This window comes from Cupressus sempervirens, chromosome 2 (assembly GCF_028749045.1).
Source record: "Cupressus sempervirens isolate cs-2001-9-10 chromosome 2, ASM2874904v1, whole genome shotgun sequence".
NCBI lineage: Eukaryota > Viridiplantae > Streptophyta > Pinopsida > Cupressales > Cupressaceae > Cupressus > Cupressus sempervirens.
The window spans coordinates 146664922-146684374 of NC_143119.1; positions in this window are offsets into that span (position 1 = coordinate 146664922).

Sequence of the window (19453 nt, forward strand, 5' to 3'; positions counted from 1 at the left end):
GAAGTGGAAGATGTTGTCATACTGCTTGGTTAATGAAGGATTTGAAGCTTTTGTCTTTTCCTAAGAATTTCCTTCAACGAACTTGTACCTAATCACTTTGGAGGCTCGAGGAATGTTGCACTCTTTAGAAAATTCTAAATTCATGGTGAAAATGAAACTGTGATTTATCCTTTTTATAATTTTTTTGATTTTAGGTCTTCATTAAATGTTTATTACTTGGGTAGGTAGAAGAAGCTGCATTTGGTCTTCAACCCTTAAATGCTCAGCTATCACTAACTAACCATGCTTGGTTGAGTCAGTGACTCGGTCAAGTCTACCCATGCTTGGTTAGGTTAAGAAGTGACTTGGTTTGGTCTAACAATTTGGTTAGGCCAAAGGAGTGACTTAGTTAGAGCTAACAGCTCAGTCTGGTCCAGGTCTTTACTTTTGTCCAAGTGCATCAGATATGTTGATTTGGACTTTTGTGCTTGGATAAATGGAACTAATGTATAATATGATTTTTATCATAGCTTCAATAGTCTCCTTGCATGTTCAAGCAGATATAATTGAATCACCCAATCCATTGTCTTGGGTGTCAATAGCCTCACTACTTTCATTTGAATTATTTGGAGATTTCCTCACCAATTGTTGCTTCATTTGAGTCTTGATATTATCATCCTTTAATTTCTTTTCATATTCAACTTTTCCTCTATTCATGCAGTTCTTTTCTACATGACCAAGTTCTTTGCATACATAACATCTTTTGGTAGGATTTCTCTTTTTGAGGTGAGTCTTCATACAATTAGCTCCTATGTGCCCAAATTCTCCACATAAATAATATCTGTACCAAGTGATGTATTCATAGCCAAATATTTCTTTAGCAAGTTGTTCAGTAGGATTCCAATTCTGGGTTCTACACTCTAAGATTTATGGCTTCAAACTTAGTTTTCTCTGTACATTCAATTTCCCTATGTCCATGTTTGTTACAGCTGTAACATTTTTCGTTCAATTTTGACTTTCCATTGCTCCAACATTTGTTTGAAGTATGCCATGTTTTTCCACAATGATTGCATGTAGGTCTTTTATTTTTTTGAGCTCCTTGTTGTGATGACTCTCCTTGTTCAGTATAGCCCAATCCTTCTTTCCCTTTATGTCTATTCTAAGATATTTCAGCTAACTAATCCATACTTTCTTGTGATCTCATCATTCTTTCATTAGTTTCTCTTTCTACTCTAAGATCATTCCTGAGTCTTTCATTTTTTCTCCTTAGATTGATGACTTCTTGATTTTCATTATTCAACGGATTCACCACATTTACCTAATGTAGTGAGAGTTGGTGGATTTCATTGTTCTTTTCTTCTATCCTAGTGTCAATTAGTCATATGTCTTCTTCTACCATATTTTTGTCATTTTCAGCTTGGTTCTTTTATTCCATGACTTCACATATCCTGACTGAATGAATCTCTTGTTCTATTTTCAATTTTTTTACTTCATCTTGTAGAATAAGGTTCCTTCCAAGTAGATCACCTATAGTTGCATTTGCTTCATCTAAAATTCTTTCTTTGCAAATGTCTTCAATTCTTTCTTCTATCTAGATATTGTCATTCATCTTTTCTGCTAATTATTTTCTTCTTTTCAGAGATTGAGAGAGTTTCTTCTTTAGTTTCTTGATTTGTTCCATGGCCACATGTAGATCCAACTTTTCATTCTCAATGGCTTTCTCTAGTTTTTATACTTCCATCATCTTTGATCTTTTCTCTCAAGCTGCTAGACTTTCTGATATGAGAACCTTTCCCTAATACCAATTCTTGGAAATGTAATACTTGCATGAAAGAAACATAAAGCAGTAAAGTAACAACACCATAACACAATATTTGGTAACCTATAAATCCTTCAAGTAGAAGCTAAAATTGGGGTGGGGATAACATCCACAATGCTTCACTACTACAGTAATAAAGTTGGTTTGTTAAGGCTTACAAATAATCACTTCTGATGATCTTACCAAGTTAAGAGAAATAAGGATTTTTACGTCCACCTTGTGAAAGGATTTATACAATATAGTTAAGTATGTACTCTGTTAGGAGTTTCTACAAAGGACTATCAGGTCCACCCGGTTAAAGAATTTTGGGACTGATGCACTTGTTGGGATGAATCAGTGTATTGATCTTAGATGTGCAACTGTGATTGTTGATGAAGATCCTTTGAAGTAAATGGATCACCTGACTATGATAGATGAGTCTCTTCCTTTCCTTGGAATTCTTTTAACCTTTAAACAATATGCTCTTCATATTCACTAATGTTCTTCAATTAAAATTACTTGCTTCTCATACTATTCTTATTTGGATAAATGAAATACTTCATACTTATATCCATCCAAATAATTCCATCATAGGTTAGTTACAACATAACTAATTCCAAAAGAAATTACCAAGTCATCTCAGTGTTGTAACTAGGGTCCAATGGTTCACTTGGGCAATGCTGAAGATACTCAGGAAGTATTGTCGCCTTGGTTAACTCTGGCACTCGGTTGATATTGGATCCTCAGTTTATGTTGATCACTCGGTAGACACTGCTAACTCGATTCACACTGTTCTACCAACTTGATTGTTGCTTTGGGACAAAACAATTTTGTTGACTCGGTTCACATTGGAGCTCGGTAGGCATTGTCAACTCAGTTGACACTACAACTCGGTGTGAATTGTCAACTTGGTTGACACAGCAACTTGGTTGGCCTTGCTTACTTCCTGCAAAGTTAACTTTGTTTGCATGGTTCCTTTGTGAGCTCGGTTAACACTGCATACTAGTAACTCAATTACTATTGTCTTTCCATTATGACTAAGTGTTTTGACACTAATTGACGATAAATATTTTAATGAGATTAACAAGATGATCATGAAATATATATATTTTTTAAATTCCCATTAATAACCACTATGATGCAAAACTATCAAGGATGCAAGTTCATGTTCAAGTCTAACATGCTTCCATCAAACATAAGCACATCAATCATGGACCATCTTGTAGCAAAATGTAGGCTGACAAAAGGATGATGTAAATAGATGTCATATCTTGTTAGATACATAGAATAATTTGCATTATTTTATTTTCATTTCATTTCAATGGATTACATGTAATGTAAAAATAAGAAGTGATAGTATCACTTGCAAAATAATAACATGTAATCACATTATAGGACATTATAAATTAAAATGTTGAATAAGTCTCAATTAGTTGGCTTTTTCCCACTTTTTTCTCTTAGCCTCTCAATTATAAATAAAGGAGGGTGATGTCTGTAATTTTATCTTTTGGAAAGGTAACAAAACTCTACCAGTTCGTATATGTATTCTAAGACTTTGAGCATGGATGTAGATTAAATTTCTTTCAATAAAAGAGACAACTTGATTTCAAACTTTGTGCTGATCCAAAGGTGTTATGTGACAACACTTTTTAGATATTGATTATGAGATTTGTGGTTTTGTATAACATGGATTTGAATTCAATCTTGCAGATTTTGAGTAGCATATTGCATCCAAAGTTATAATTTCATTTCAAATTTGGTCTTGTAGAATTTGGGTTGCTTATCAAGTCTAAGATTAATATAGGGCTCTCAAGAAAGGGAATAGCTTGCAAACTTTGTGTAGCTTTGTTTTCTTCATTTGAGCATGCAAGGTGAAATGCATGTTAGAGATTTTGAGTTGCATATGTGTTTCATTCTCATTCTAAAAATCTCATAAAGAGCCATGGAAAAATTTGACCTTTCATTTGTTTCTTAGTTCCATAAAATCTTGGTATGCTAAAAATTATACTCACGTATATTATTATTTTTATCAATATTATTGCTCCTAGAAATACTATGTAAGTGAATTACAATATTTATTAAAGATTGTATTATAATAATAACATCTATTGGGAAATAAGAGAGTAGGATGAATGTCCTGCCCTGGTTCAGATTAATGTAAATAGGAGTGAATTGTTTTGTTGATTTTAATAGTAATAAGAGGGGTATCTTTCCCTTAGAAGTAAGAGAGACTACATCTCCCACATTATGGCTGGAACCATTGTTTTGTGATTGAAAATATCTAGCCAAAAAATCCCCTCGTATGGTTCCAACTTCACGAGGGGTCATTATTCATTACAAACTCGGCCCCCTTTTAATTTATAAACTTAATCTAATGCCAACTTAGGAAAAATTAAAAATATTTCTATTATTCGTAGCTCGCTCATCTAGACCCTAATTTGAACATTGTCTAAAGCTTCCTGTCCGCTAACATTGTATAACCATGCCAAGCTAGCTAGTAGATATGTCCTTAAAGTTAGGAACTCTCCTAAATAGTAGGAAGAATACCAAAATTATCTAGGTTGATTCTGAAGGCCTCCTAGTGTTTCCCTAATAACTCTCAATCCATCCCTAAAAATTAGGGATTACTCTTAAAATATAGGAGACTTCCCAAGATTGGTCAAACACACTCTCTCCAAGCCTTGACATGTCACCCCAAGCTCTTGAAATGGTTCCCTCTCTATCTCATTGGCCTAGGGGACCCCTTTAATGCCACACCAAAGAAGTAGGAAGGATGGGACTAAGTGTTACTAACTTTAGTTGATAATAATTTTTTAAATTTATTTTTCCTACTTGTTAACCAAAATTAACATATAGAGTCCTTACAAGTTCAATAACATTAATCTATAACAACATTGCTCTTAGTTTTAAATTCATAATTTATGATTATATGGACTATCCAATTATTAAGTGATCTCTAGTTTGCAAATAGCTTGAAACACAATTACTTAGTTTCCTTTTAAACAATCATGATTTTCATAACAATGCAAGACTTAGTAAATCAAATGCATTTACTACCCTACTTAACTTGTGGTAGTCTATTTAATGTTGCATTCAGTAGACTTAAACTTCTAATATCACGTGTTTACGAACCATGTTTCATTGACTAATTGCTTGATTCTATAACACCTTATTAATCTTTATAAAAGAATAAGGTATTTTACTCATCATAACACATTTTTATTACTATCACTTAATCAATTCATAAAGAATAAAACATTCCATAGATTGTCATCACTTCACTAAAGCTTTTGAAATAATACAACATATGTAATTTTCCCTTCTTTTCTCCTAGAAATACATTTCTCCCTTTTACATAGCTTTTCAAATCATGATATGTATACATAAGATCTTAAAACCCCTTTAAGGAGTCCACATTACCATACATTACATATTTTTTCTTCAAAAGATATGCATCATGATGATTGAACAATGCTTAAGAAATAATCTTCAACTACTCAGCAAGGATCCATATAGATCCCTCCATGAAATATGAACAAAACATTAAAAATATTTGTTTGCCACACAACAACGTAAACCATAAATGGCCCACTCCCTCAAGCTAGGAGATGAGACCATGATCCACATAGGCTCTAAGGAAATCTAAAGTATCAGGTTCACCCAAATGAATATTCAACATGCAAGGGAAAACATTCACATGGACTTCCAAAGGAAAACAAACAAGAATAAGGACTTAGAATGCAACTAGGAGATTGTCATCGCATAGCCCTCCAATGTTGGGATCAACCTCCTAAACTATTGTCACCCTGCCACATCAAGGCCTTATATAGAATGACATATAGTTCTAGTACTCCATTGAGATAAGTATGTCTCAAATATCTCTTATCTTGATTAGTGTGTGAATCCAAACCCCCAATAACCCATTCATTTAATTAATGTTTCCACTTTATTACACACTCACATGTAGAGCCATCCTACTCAAGGCCTTAGTCTCTATTACATAGGATCCTCTAGTGACCACTTGTGGGTCCTAGCCACTCACCTAGGACACCTATTCCAAATCTACAACATTCAACAAATAAGGTTAAAAGGAGAACCTAATAAGGTAACACATTCTTAGGCTCACCTTAGAATCTTAAACATTTCCATCTAGGGTATTTAAGATGCATTTAGGAAACAAAATCTTATTACAAAACTTCAAGATTTACAATACATCACAATATGGAGAGGTATCATATAAGAACCCACACTTCCTCGACCATTAGTACATGTGGAAACATATAAAAATGACATATTATAACATTTGAAGATAATCAAATTGAATCTAGGAGCCTCTGGCAACCAATATGGAGTTTTAGGTCTTACAAGGATACTAGTCATTAATACCACTATGAACAATACTCAAAACAAGGAAAATCCACTCACTTATCAAGAGGTTTCAAGAGCATAGTAAACACTAATCATTAAAATTTATTACATATTTAGTGGACATTTTACTCAATATAAAGTATTCCTTATTGCTCACTATGGTACAAAACAGAAGTAAATTCCCTTCTTTAATTAAAAATCTCTAATAGATTTTAATCAATAAATAATATCCATTATATATTACTTTATAAAAATAAACACAATAATTAATTTCATCTTATTACTTTATAGAAGTATTATACATTATATATTATTACATATACAAACTTAAGGCATATGAACCACTAACTCTTATATAAATATAGCTAAGTGAGGTAACATACATAAGTAATTCATTTACCTCAATGGTAACTTGGGGCTTCTTTACAACAAAAAGGTCCCAAAGTTCTAACTCACACTGTAACATGATAAAGAAAAAGAAAGTAGTGGGAGAGAAAGTAGGAGTAGTTTTAGGAATAGATTTTATTTTATTTAACAATTATCAATAGCTCATATTTCAAATAATTAATTTATAATCAATTATTTCTTATAACAAAACTTCTTGCCTAACAATACTTTTACTTACCTATTTCAATTTTAAGACCACAACTATATTTTTAATTACTAACTTATTTTATAAAACACCCTCTTTAATTCACTTCATAAAATTCAACAATGAGTTAATAGTAAATTATCAAAGATTCCCCATTATAAATTATTTCCCAAGTCATACAATATAAATAATTTACTATTTATTTTACCCCATTTTCTTTAAAAACATAAATATAATTTTAATAATAAATTTTAACTTATAATCTTTATCTTAATTTTATTTATTTTTGAATCTAAAAACTATTTAATTTTACTCACACTTTAATTTGTTTCATTGTAAACTATGTGGTTTTCTAAGCTTTATTTGAATTTATTTCATTCCAAACTATGGGTTTTTTTTTAATAAGTTTTCTACGTATTGTATTTATTTATTTAGGCACAAATAGTACATATGAGGTAATTATTATTATTATTAAGGCTTTATCAACCAAAATTAAAGCAATATAAAAGTGTTATCCTAAAATAAAGTTCTACTCCTACAAGGGCAGAGGCCTACTTGATTTGAACAATGAATGCTTGACTGAGAGTGTTGGCTTGCTACAATTTCCTACCAAGAAAAAATATTCTCCAACAATCTTCATTACCCTATAATTTTTTTAAATTTAAGGTCTATGTTCAAGAATTTATTTTATGCAACCAAATGATGCGTTGGTTGCAAGAGTTGCAATTGTTCCTCTATTAATTTTTTATTTAATAAATTGTTACATTTATTAAATCAAACTAATTTCTTATTATTCAATTTTTTTATTACTAATGTTTACTATTCTTCAAGGCGTCATAAGAACTTTAATCTCAAGGAATACATATAGCCTAATGGTGAAGACACCACTCTCCCCACCAATAGGACAAGAGTTCAAATCTTTGGATTTATTATTAATTATTTTTCTCTTACTAATTATCCTTTTATACCTACTCAACACTAATTATTCCTTTATATATATTTTTGAGTACTAATGGTAAGATGATAGGTTGATGGTTTGGTAAAGGAGAGCTCAAGAGTTCAAGTCAAGTAATTATTTTATTTAGTTATTTCCTATTTATTTTTATCTATTTATTTTAACTATTTAGAATACACATAAATATTTAACATAAGTTTAGAATAACTAATTTTATTTAAGTATAGAAACAAGATAAATGTATATTTATTTGGTCATATATATGTGCACCCATATATACTCAAATTAATATACCTAGTCATTCATCGAAATCACAAAATCATGCACACAAAAAACAAACTATCACAATATAAAATAGAAAGATAAAGTCCAAAACCCAAATACGGTGACTAACTTCCTAACTGGATTCTAGGCATGGGGTGCTTATGTGGATTATGGAATCATCTCTGAATTGTCAATTTGTTTGAGGATTTGTGATACCTATTACTTGCACACACTTGCATCACCAACCACAAAAATACAATACACATACATATACATATATACAAGCAATGACACACTAGGAAGATACACCAAATGACACACAACCAAAATCATAATACAAGTAAATCATATCAATGTAAGTATATTATATAAACCATATTCTCATAACATAATACGAAATATGATCTATAACATGATATTGAATAGATATCTAAATAGCTAAATGTAAGTAGCAACTCGTATAGTAATATTTCTAGGGAGGGCATCACAACTCCACCAATGGGCCAAAGTTGGTGCTGACATTAAGGGAGGTATAAAGATGGAGTCATGATAAGTAAACAAGTAAGGAGGAAGGGATATATATATATATAGAGAGAGAGAGAGAGACACACACAGATCAACATGGGCAATATCCTCAACCCTCTATAGCTATACTAGATCAATCTTGTAACCTAAACCCTAAACTAATACATACCTAGATTTATAGATAAGGGCGAGATAGATGGAGGTGGTTCAAACATGGATATAATAGACTAGTGTATGTTCAGGCTACCAAAACCATCCTATACACAATTCTCCTAGTGTGTAGGAAGAGAAAATCAAAATTCGAGCATGCTCTTATGCTTCTTAGTGGTTCCAATAAATACTTCCCATGGAGTGACTTTCCCTCAACAATCTGAAACCAAGTTATCCTATTTTGAGATAAAACTATAAGAATAGTTCAAAATAATCAAATGAGCTTGCCAAATCCCTTATTAACTAATAATAGAAGGGGACATTGCAATTTGAGGCTTTGAATTATGAGCGCTTATTGTAGAGGGGCCTCACATGACCTCATGGCTTGAAATGGATTTTGCAGATTGCTTTCAGTCATACGCAGTAATAAATATAAGAGCAGTCGAGGAACAACAAATTTTCATCTATCTCTTTGGCATTCCAAGATAGAAAGCTAAGATTCTAACATTCAGTCAACCATTTATATATTCTCAAACATAAACTACAACACACGGGAGAGGTAAGTCAAACACATAGTCTACTTTTTAAGGGAGGCATTTTTCCCACTTCATATTCATCTAGACAACTAACACAAAAGTTCTTACAATGGGGAGCATGTTCCGCATATTCCTTTTGGATCCTCGGAGGGACAACATTCAAACAATTTTAAATTAAAATTTGACAATTCTTCATTTGAAAACTTGGTAACTTCCCTAAACCTCTGTGTATTATGTTAATCCTTGTGAGAAACTTTAATTTGTCACTTTCCTTATGTCTTAATCGACGATATTGATAAAGCATAGAGAGCTTCTTGCAATACAGTTTAACAGATTTGTCACTATGATATTGAGAAAGCATGGACAACTACCATTCATGCCTAAAACCCAAATATTGTTGTAAGTAGGAAAATAGATGAATCAACTCCGATGATCCCTCTATAGCTTCGTGTGAAAATCTCTACGCAAATGTTCCATGTATGCCCTTACACAAGGTAAATACAAATGTCTCTTCAACCCACATGACCCTCTTGATGTGGGTGAATAATGGTTTATATCTACTTATAGATTTGATGAATCACTCCTTGATTAGTCTTCCTTCTAAAGGTATGGGAAAACCCTTATCTTGGAAAGGTAATATTTGTAGTAAGATTTCATGTAAACTTTTCTTATCTTTGAATTCACAAAATTGCTCATGTGACAATTGTTGATCATGGTATCTTGACCGATATTCCATTTCAATAGCATTGATCAAGTTTAGCATAAAGTTCTAGCCTCACAGTGGTCAGTTACTTTGTATTTAGCAGGGTTATAATGTCACCCAAAAAATTGCTTAAATTTATCTCTTTTCAAAGTCCTAGGTATTCTTCTAGCCTATTTTCTTATCTCCACAAAATCCAACTCCAACAACTTTTTGTATGCACTTCTAAGATTTTGTTTCATTGAGTCATAAAATCATCAAATTCTAGCTACACAATTGTCCAAGTCTATCGTTGGCTATGGCTGATGTGATAAGCAACAAGGTCTTTTTCATACAATGTTACATATAAGAGACTCTATAGAGAGAAAGGGAAGCTATGAAGACCAAAAAACTAATATTAGCAAGTAAAATGATCCATGTACATAATATTCCTAGCAAGTCGATGTCTTCTTTATATATTTAAAGAATTACCACATGTGTAGCTCATTTGATTTGCTATCTAGGAATGTAATCTAGGATTGAAGATTATGCCAGAAAACCCAGCACCTGGATGACTCTTAATGAAGGTGGCCTAGTTCCATTTATGGAAGCAATGGTTGGTTACAATGATAATGTTTTGTCAAATTTTGTTGATAACTGGACAAGCAAAAGAGTTGTCATTAATGACATTTCCTTCCATGTGAACGAGGAAATTACTGCCATGACTACTAGCTTTTCCATGGATGGTCAAAAATGGAAAAAGCTTATGAAGGTCACTAATGAAACGAGCATGAATAGGTTCATTAAAAAGGATGAAGAGCCTATGAGATTTAGAGGTGGGTTTAGCTGTGAAAGCCTCGTGTACCGATGAAATGAAGTATGTTTTGTTCTTATGAAATGTTTGACCTTGGTAGGTAGATTTGGAGCATGTTATTACTACCATTTCCCACTTCTTAATCATTTTAGGCACCATGACGAAGTTTCTATTCTATTCTTTCTTTTGCATGATTTTAAAGCTACTTTACTAAGGTTGGGGATGGAAGGAAAAAAGGAAAGAGTTTTACCATTTTACATTAGGGTCTCATACTTCGCCTTTATAATTTCCACACCACCCTTGTCCCTCCTCGTTATGTTTCCGTAGTTAATAATCAAGCCCTGCCTAATCCTGTTGGCAATGGTGGAGGTTGTTTTGTGACCCCCACTCCTCAGTCATCCCCTTCTCCCACACCCTTAAGAAACCCTAGTAAGAATTCCAAGAATTTGGATGGGACCCAAAATAAGATAAAGCCAAAAATTGAAAAGATGGATGAAATTGATCTTGTTGATTATGGGAATGATAATGGCAGGGGTCAAAGGAGATCAAGGAGAATTCCTAAAAGTAGGGCCAAAATGAAACAAAAAGCTAATAGAAACCTAGAAATTAATGAGGAGACAAAATCAAAGGCCGGTGAGAAGGAGGGAAATGAGAAGAAAAGAATGGGAAAAGATGAAGGAGATGGGGAAAAAGAGATAGAGGATAATAGCTTTGCTTTAGAGGAGGTTAAAATAAGAAAGAAGAAGAAGAAAATAGTTAGCCTAGACACAAATCATGTATCTACCGACTTTACTATGAATACAGTGGACTTCACCTCTATGGTTGTCCCCCTAGAAAAGATAAAGGGTTGCTATTATCTTTACAATTCTCATGGTTGTCCCTCTATGGCTGATGATTAGGCCATGATTCTTCTTGTCAAGAAGGGAAAGAAAAAGGCCAAAGCTTAGGCCTTTGTTTTTACCAATTTTTCTATGGACTTATGCTGCTAGCTTACACTAGCCTTTACTTATTTTCTCTAGCCATTGCGCCTTAAACACTTATTTATTATTTGGTTTAAAAACTTATGTTGCTATGTTGGTAGTTGTAGTAGTAGAATAGTTAATATGGTCTTAAACTAGAAAAAATGTATGTTGTATGTTGGTAATTTTATCTCTACTAGTTGTGGATGGGATATAAGCTTTATGTTGTCTATTAGCAATTTTGAGTCTATTACCAATATATGGGATTATATATTGTTGGAAGCCTTGATTGGACACCAAGATACTATGGGGGGTAGGGGGGGGCGACGAATCAGGATCTGTAATACTTTAACCTTTTCAACAATTCTAAAAAGTATTCACCTCAATTATCATCTCACATCCAATTGCTTAAGCATACATAACTTATAATCAAACTCTAATAACATATAGATATAATCTATTAATCACATGCATGAAAAGTAATCACATGACACAATGATTTTGGTTACCCAGAAATACTTCAAAATGAAGGTAAAACTAGGGTGGGGATGACACCCATAAATCTTCACTATTGCAGTAATAAAGTTAACCTATTAGGGTTACAATGTTTCACCATATTCAATGATCTATGCTATGAGCGATCTTCCCTGTTAAAAGATTTTGAGACAGTTAGATCTCACCTTGTTAGAGGATTTCACATTTACAACAAAGTAAGGACTTTGTTAGGAGATTTACAAAGATCTGTTAAGATCACTCTATTAAGATATTTACCCTATCTCAATCTATTAGAATTGAATCAGTACCTGATCCTCAGTTTTCTCTGGTAAGATGATATTGGATCTCCTCTTTCAAATCTGATCTAATCTCTGATCTGATATGGCTCTTCTGTCCTTCACTTCTTGACTAGGTCATTTTCTCTATTTTGGAATAACAGAATACTTTTGCTTCTTCTGCAATGTTCACACATTCACACATGAATCGTATGAATATCTTGTTCGCTTCTTCATATCACCATATGCTTCTTCATCTAAATATCAAAATAGGTCAAGGTCTGCCCTATCTAAAGATTCCATAAAGAGTTTTCTAGATGCTTCCATGTTTTTCCTCTTCATATGATTTGTTCATCATAAAACATAGGGATCTGTGATCCATGTCATAAAATGCGTAAAAAACTTTGTAAACTCTACAAGTATTAAATATCACGTTCATGTCAGCTTGAAATAGTTTACCTCAAAGTTTGCATCATTCCTTACTCGAATGCAAATTATGTGTTGCTCAACACATATTGTTTCTGATACTTGCCACTCACTATTAATGTTGTTTTCACTCGGTCGATATTATGCTTGGTACCTTCTGTATAATTCGGCTTCAACATGCTTGAACTGCTCAGTTAACATTACACTCATCTTACATTGAAAATACTTGGCGACCACATACTTGTTCGGCTCCTATAGAGCTTGGTATATGCAACTTTATATACATGACTCAGCCTATGTAGAGTAACTCGGTCGCAGTGATGACCGTTTGACTTTGCCTAGTAAATGACTAAGTGTTTGACACTAATAGACAATAATAGTTTAAAAGATCAAAAAATCCCCCCCTTTCACATTAGTGGCAAAAACACTTTGTCATGATTGCATCGTTACAATACTAACATGAGTATTCCCCCTAAGCCTATGACTTAGTTCAAAAATAGAACTTCAAAACTTTAACATATGCTGAATAAACAAATAATGAACAATATATACACATGACTCTAAATAGTCTGACTGCTTCTGTGTTATACCCTGATTGTCTTTTGTATTATGAACTCTGATTATGATCCCCTTGTTATGTTAATATCTTCTCCCTTCAAGATATGTAATCATCATTACATTTCCCCTTGTTTTTGTTATTTATGGTTCCTGTTGAGGTTGAATGGGTGGAACCAAACCATATTTGTCAAGAAATGGTTTGTGTATTTGGGTGATCATAGCAAGTGCATGATCCCAAATGGTTCTTGTTGATTCCATAGTGTGATTTTGCAACTAGAGCCTAGCTACCAAATCAATTAAAATGTCAGCCACTGAAAGATTATGATCTTCATTGATAAGATGTTGGGCTGATTTGATTTCCTTTGCATAACCTCCAAATGAGGTATCAACTTTGTCTGAATAGAGATCAACTGCGATCGCATGCTGATTGTAGCTCAAACAATTTTCCTTGAGCATCCAATATCTTATTGTAGGTGTGGGTGCTAGTTTTAGCTGGCTACAAAATGGTGTCTCCTATTGTCTTTATGTCAGCTTGAATTTTTTGGATGTTAGCCTAAAGATCACTTATGAATCTTGGCACATCACACAAAATAGTGTACAAATGGTATACTCTTTGAAGTAGTTTAGTTCAATTTTGCACACGTTCCTGTAGTTGCACTTTTTTCTTGGCAATAGTTGTAGAAACTTTATCTACAACCTTATTTTCAAATTTCTTTGTAGACTAGTCCATCAACGTTTCTTAGGATTCTATATCACTATTAGTTATTTGTTCAACAATACTTACAAGCTGGGAAATTATTGGGGCTTGCCCATCAAAATTGTGAGTATCAAATGCCTCAATAAAAATATCTTTAACACCATGCAGGACTTGCCTGTGTTGATGTTCATGCCTTAGTTCTTCTTATCTCTTCTTCTTTGCCAAAACTTCTTGCAGCAAAATCATTTTCTCAAGAGTGAGATTTGCCAAATCGAATTTTGGCATTTCAATAACTTCATCCAAACTAACTTCAATATTTGGAGAGAGCTTCTTTATTACTTTCTTTGCTTGAGGGGTTGAAGTATTGCCGCTTGACACTGCTTTGGGAGCTGGTGAAGGGGTATCACCACTCGATCATGTATGTACATCAGTCTCGAGACAACAATAGTAGCACTCGACTCTATTTTATTTTTCTCCTTATTTACCTCAATGTGAGGTTCTAACACTTGTGGTCCTTCTTGACCTTTTGTAGAAATTTTTACACTATTATCCTTATCATGTTCTTATACCTTTGGCTCCTCCTTGTCTATATCTTAGGGCCTTTCTGGAGTGTCAAGGGTGTCGATATGAATTGGTGTCATGTTGCCTTGTGGACTCAGTACACCTAAACTCATCTCATCACTTTCATTATCTGGAATAGTAACTGTCTCAATGTCTTTTACTTTTGTTGTGAGACTAAATATACTCTTCCAGAGCAACTCATTCTATTGAATTACAACATCAGTTTTATTTTGTAATATCATAAAAATTCTATACTTAGGAACAAATATGTCCATATATCTCTCCAAAAATGTTTCCTTCTGATCTTGTGACAAATCAGGGATAATCTTGACTAATGTCTCGATTCTTATTATTTTTCTCTTCTACTTCTGTTTGCTACCACCTTCTTTCAAGTTTGTCATACAAATATGTAGGTATCTTCTTCTCTACTTCATTTGGAGCTAGCTTATGATTTGCAATCATATCTATCATAGCCTCCTCAACTTTTGTTCTGTCAGTATTATCCAATGTGTCATATTTCACAAATCCAAAACTGGATAATCCTGAAGATTTTCTAAGGTCGGCACATACCTCATCAATAGATTTTGTTCGCCATGTGGGTGGTCCCTTCACCAATCTTCTTCTCTTTGTTTTTGATCCATTGGGCTCAGTAGTCTCTACTAATGTTTTTTTTTTCAGTCTACTCGCCACTAGTTGTTGCCCTAGTCCTTGGTTTGGTAGGTGGTGGAGGAGAGAGGGGTGCCACCACTGGCTTCTTAGTAGTTCTTATAGCCTTCTTACTAGGTGGCATGAAAACCACTAGGGCCTTGCCCTTTCCTCCTCCATCTTCCTCATCACCACTACCCTCTTCATCTTCTCCAAGATCTTGTGTTTTTTGTAGAGGTTCCTTTCTCTTGCCTTGGGTACCTAGCTTTGCCTTTAGGTCTTCAATCATTTTCTTCATTTCCTTTTCCTTGGAAGCTATTTTGATGTTTGTAGTAATTCTAGCCTTAGCTTCTTCATACTTCCCAAAAGGTTCAGCATCAATATAAATGTTTGCATTCACAGTCTCACTATCAATTTCATAGTCAAATGATGTTAGCCATGCCTTCCTTGGCTTAACAACCTACACATATGGGTTATCTATGTCTACCAAGAAACATACATCATTATAATGTTTCATTACCAATTCCTCTAGTATCCTCATCCTCAATCTCATTCTCTATCTAAATTCTTTGAAATATGTATCCATAACATTCTCAAAATTCTCTCCTATTTGAGTTATATACTCATTGATTTGTCTTATGACAGAGTTTCCTTGTTCCCAAACGATGTTTCCAATGCCAGGAAAATATTTCTGAATGTAAAAGAAAATACATATAACAAGTGAACCAAACTTATACATTGAGTTATTTTCCTTCCTGATAGTTGTCAGGTTTTTTGCTAGTTGTAGCTTATGCAACTCAGCAAGATCATATTCATGATCTTTTGTAACTATCTTCCATGCTTGATCCACTACCATACATGGTACACTATTCAATTTTCTAGATTGATAAAATTTGTGAGCAATAATTCTCACTGCAAATTCAATCAATGGGTTAGAAATGTTTGTGATGGACAACCCTCGTCCATTTCACTTGGCACCTATGTTTGCTTCAACTTCTTCATGACTTAAACTTTGCATGGTCTTCTTATTATCCAATGTAGGATAACCAATAACCTTATGAATCATCTTCTTAGTTATTTCAACTGGTTCATTATGTAGCCAAAACTTCATGTCATGAATCCTGCTTAGCACAATCTTGATCCATTCGATCTTGAAATTCCTTTGGAACTCTAGGGCATGAGTTAACCCTTTCTTCTCAACGATTTTGAATTCATCCTTCAAAAATCCTCCGTCACACAATTTGTCATATGCTTCCTGAATTTCATTATCTCCCACTTCTCCAATCTTACACATGTAGCAACTTTGCACATTGTGTATCATGATTACCTTGGGTGGTATCGAAGATAACGCACCCATTGGGTCACCTCTCATTGCAATTTCAAGAATAGCACAAAATTTGGGTGGAGGAAAAGTGTCACTCTTCACCAATTGAATCTTACTAACCTTTATTCCTTGACTCTTTTCTGTGGATGATGAAGCTGCCATTTTCTCTTTATTAGGGTTCATAAACTTCATTTCCTCTTAATCACTTAGCACAACTCAGATCTTCACTCAATCAATCTTCTTGTCTCATATTTTCTCTTGAATCATGTAAAGATCTCTTTTTGCTTAAATCGCTATGTGCTCTCAAATTTTTATGCAAGGTATGAAATAATGCCTTCAAGTTTTGATAAATACTTCCTTTTGCTTGATTTAGGGTCTCATTTAATGTTGTGTGCTTAGGTAGGTGGAAGCTAGCCGTCTTAGTCAACATTGGTGCCTTCAAACTAGGTCTTCACTCTACAACTCAGTCTCTTCCATCTAGCTTGGCCTCTATATTAGTTTATCGTTTGAAGTACCCGGTCTATTTTGCAACGCTCAGTCAATGTAGACAATTTTACTGATGTTCGGCATTGTTTGTGTACATGGTTCTTTTGCACATATCATTTCATAAATATGTTCTTATGCATCTTTACTTATTCAAATACGAACTTTAGCACATTTTACGTTAGGTACTAATGTAAGATGTATCATTAGATATACAATTCCAAATATACCTTTCTCACTTAGTTTGAGATGATGTGATCACCTTCTCTATTGGATTGGGTGACTTTAACTCCATTTGTTCCACTGCTACCATCTTATGTCTTTTTCTTCCATGTTTGATTCATCTCCTTCCTTATTTGGTCAATGTCTACTTTGCCTTTACCCTTGGTGTTGTGATTTGTTGTTGGTACTTGAGTTTTGCAACATTTGTTTGAATGTCCAAACTTGTGACATTTGGAACATGCATTGTTAGGTGCATGGTTTTGCCTTTGATTAGTCTAGTAGGATTTTGTCTATGATATGCATTCATATGCTCTATGTCCATACTTTTGATAGTTGTAGCAATAGTCTTCAAATCTAGGTGTAGTGGATACATTCTTCATTCTTGACCTATACACTCACATATTTGATGTCCTTGCTTCTTGCAGGTAAAAACAATAACTAGTAAACTTAGATTTAGGATTTTGCATAAGATTTTTGCTTCAACAGATGTTTGCAGTATAACCAAGTTTTCCACAATGATAACATGTTGGTTTGCTCTCTGACTTTACATTTCTCAATTCTCCATTTCTGAATGATTCTCATTGCTTGGTCGATGAATGTCTCGATCCAGTAGTCCTACCAGATGACCTCATAAGTTCTTCCAAGTACTTCAGCTTCATTTCTCTTATTGAATCTTACCATTTTTTTAAAAAAAGTTTTCAGTTAATTCTTCAGTAGATCCTTATGTGATATCATGTGTTTTTTCCACATCCTTTCTGTTCAACTCTTGATTTGCAAGCATCAGTTGATTCATCATGTCAAGTGGAGTGTTTGTGAGCTTTTGTACATCAAATATCATTTCTTCGAGTCTGGTTGTCACTGTCCTTTTGCCTTCCTCAATGACAATCTCGTCTTCCTCAACTTTCTTCTTCTGCTTAGTTATTTTACATAACTTTACTAATTGAATCTCATGTACCCTTTTTAGTCCTCTGACTTCTTCATTCAAGAGTCTTTTCTTATCTATTAGATCTACAGTTGTTGTCTTATTTGATTTTATTGGTTCAAATAGTCCTTTAGTTTCAACTTCTTCATAAGAAAATTGTTTGTCCTAGATAGACTATTCCTTTCTCCTCTTAAGGGATTTCTTCATATCTTGTCTAGTTATCTCAAGTTTTTGCAGTAAGAGTTGGATGTCAATCACCTGCTTGTCAATAGTTTTGTCCAATCTGAAAGCCTCCATCTCCAAGATCTTTACTCCAAGTTGTTGGAGATATTATGTTTGACCATATACAATAATTTATCCTGAGGGATCTACCTTGTTAAAAGTTTTTGAGACCGTTAGATCTCACCTTGTTAGAGGATTTCATACTTACAAAAAAGTAAGGACTCTGTTAGGAGATCTAAAAAGATTTGTTAAGATATTTACCTTGTCTCAATATGTTAGAATTGATTCAGAACATGATCCTTAGTTTTCTCTGATAAGTTGATATTGGATCTCCTCTTTCCAATCTGATATGATATGGCTCTTCTGTCCTTCATTGCTTGACTAGATCGCTTGCTCTGTTATAGAATAACAAAATACTTTTGCCTCTTCTACAATGTTCACACAATTACACATGAATCGTATGAATATCTTGTTCACTTCTTCATATCACCATACATTTCCTCATCTATATATCAAAATAGGTCAAGTTCTACCCTATTTAAAGATTTCATTAAGAGTTTTCTAGATGCTTCCATGTTTTGCCTCTTCATCTGATTTGTTCATCACAAAACATAGGGATTGTGATCCACATCATAAAATGCATAAAACTCTTTGTAACAAACTCTACAAGTATTAAATATCACATTCATGTTAGCTTGAAACGATTTACCTCAAAGTTTGCATCATTCCTGACTCGAATGTAAATTCTACATTGCTCAGCACATACTATTTTTGATACTCAACACTCACTATTTGTGTTGTTGTCACTTTGTCTCTATTATGCTCGATACCTTCTGTGTAACTTAGCCCCAACATACTTGAACTACTTGGTTAACATTACTCATAGATCATAGGGATCTGTGATCCACATCATAAAATGCATAAAACTCTTTGTAACAAACTCTACAAGTATTAAATATCACATTCATGTCGGTTTGAAGTGGTTTCCCTCAAAGTTTGCATCA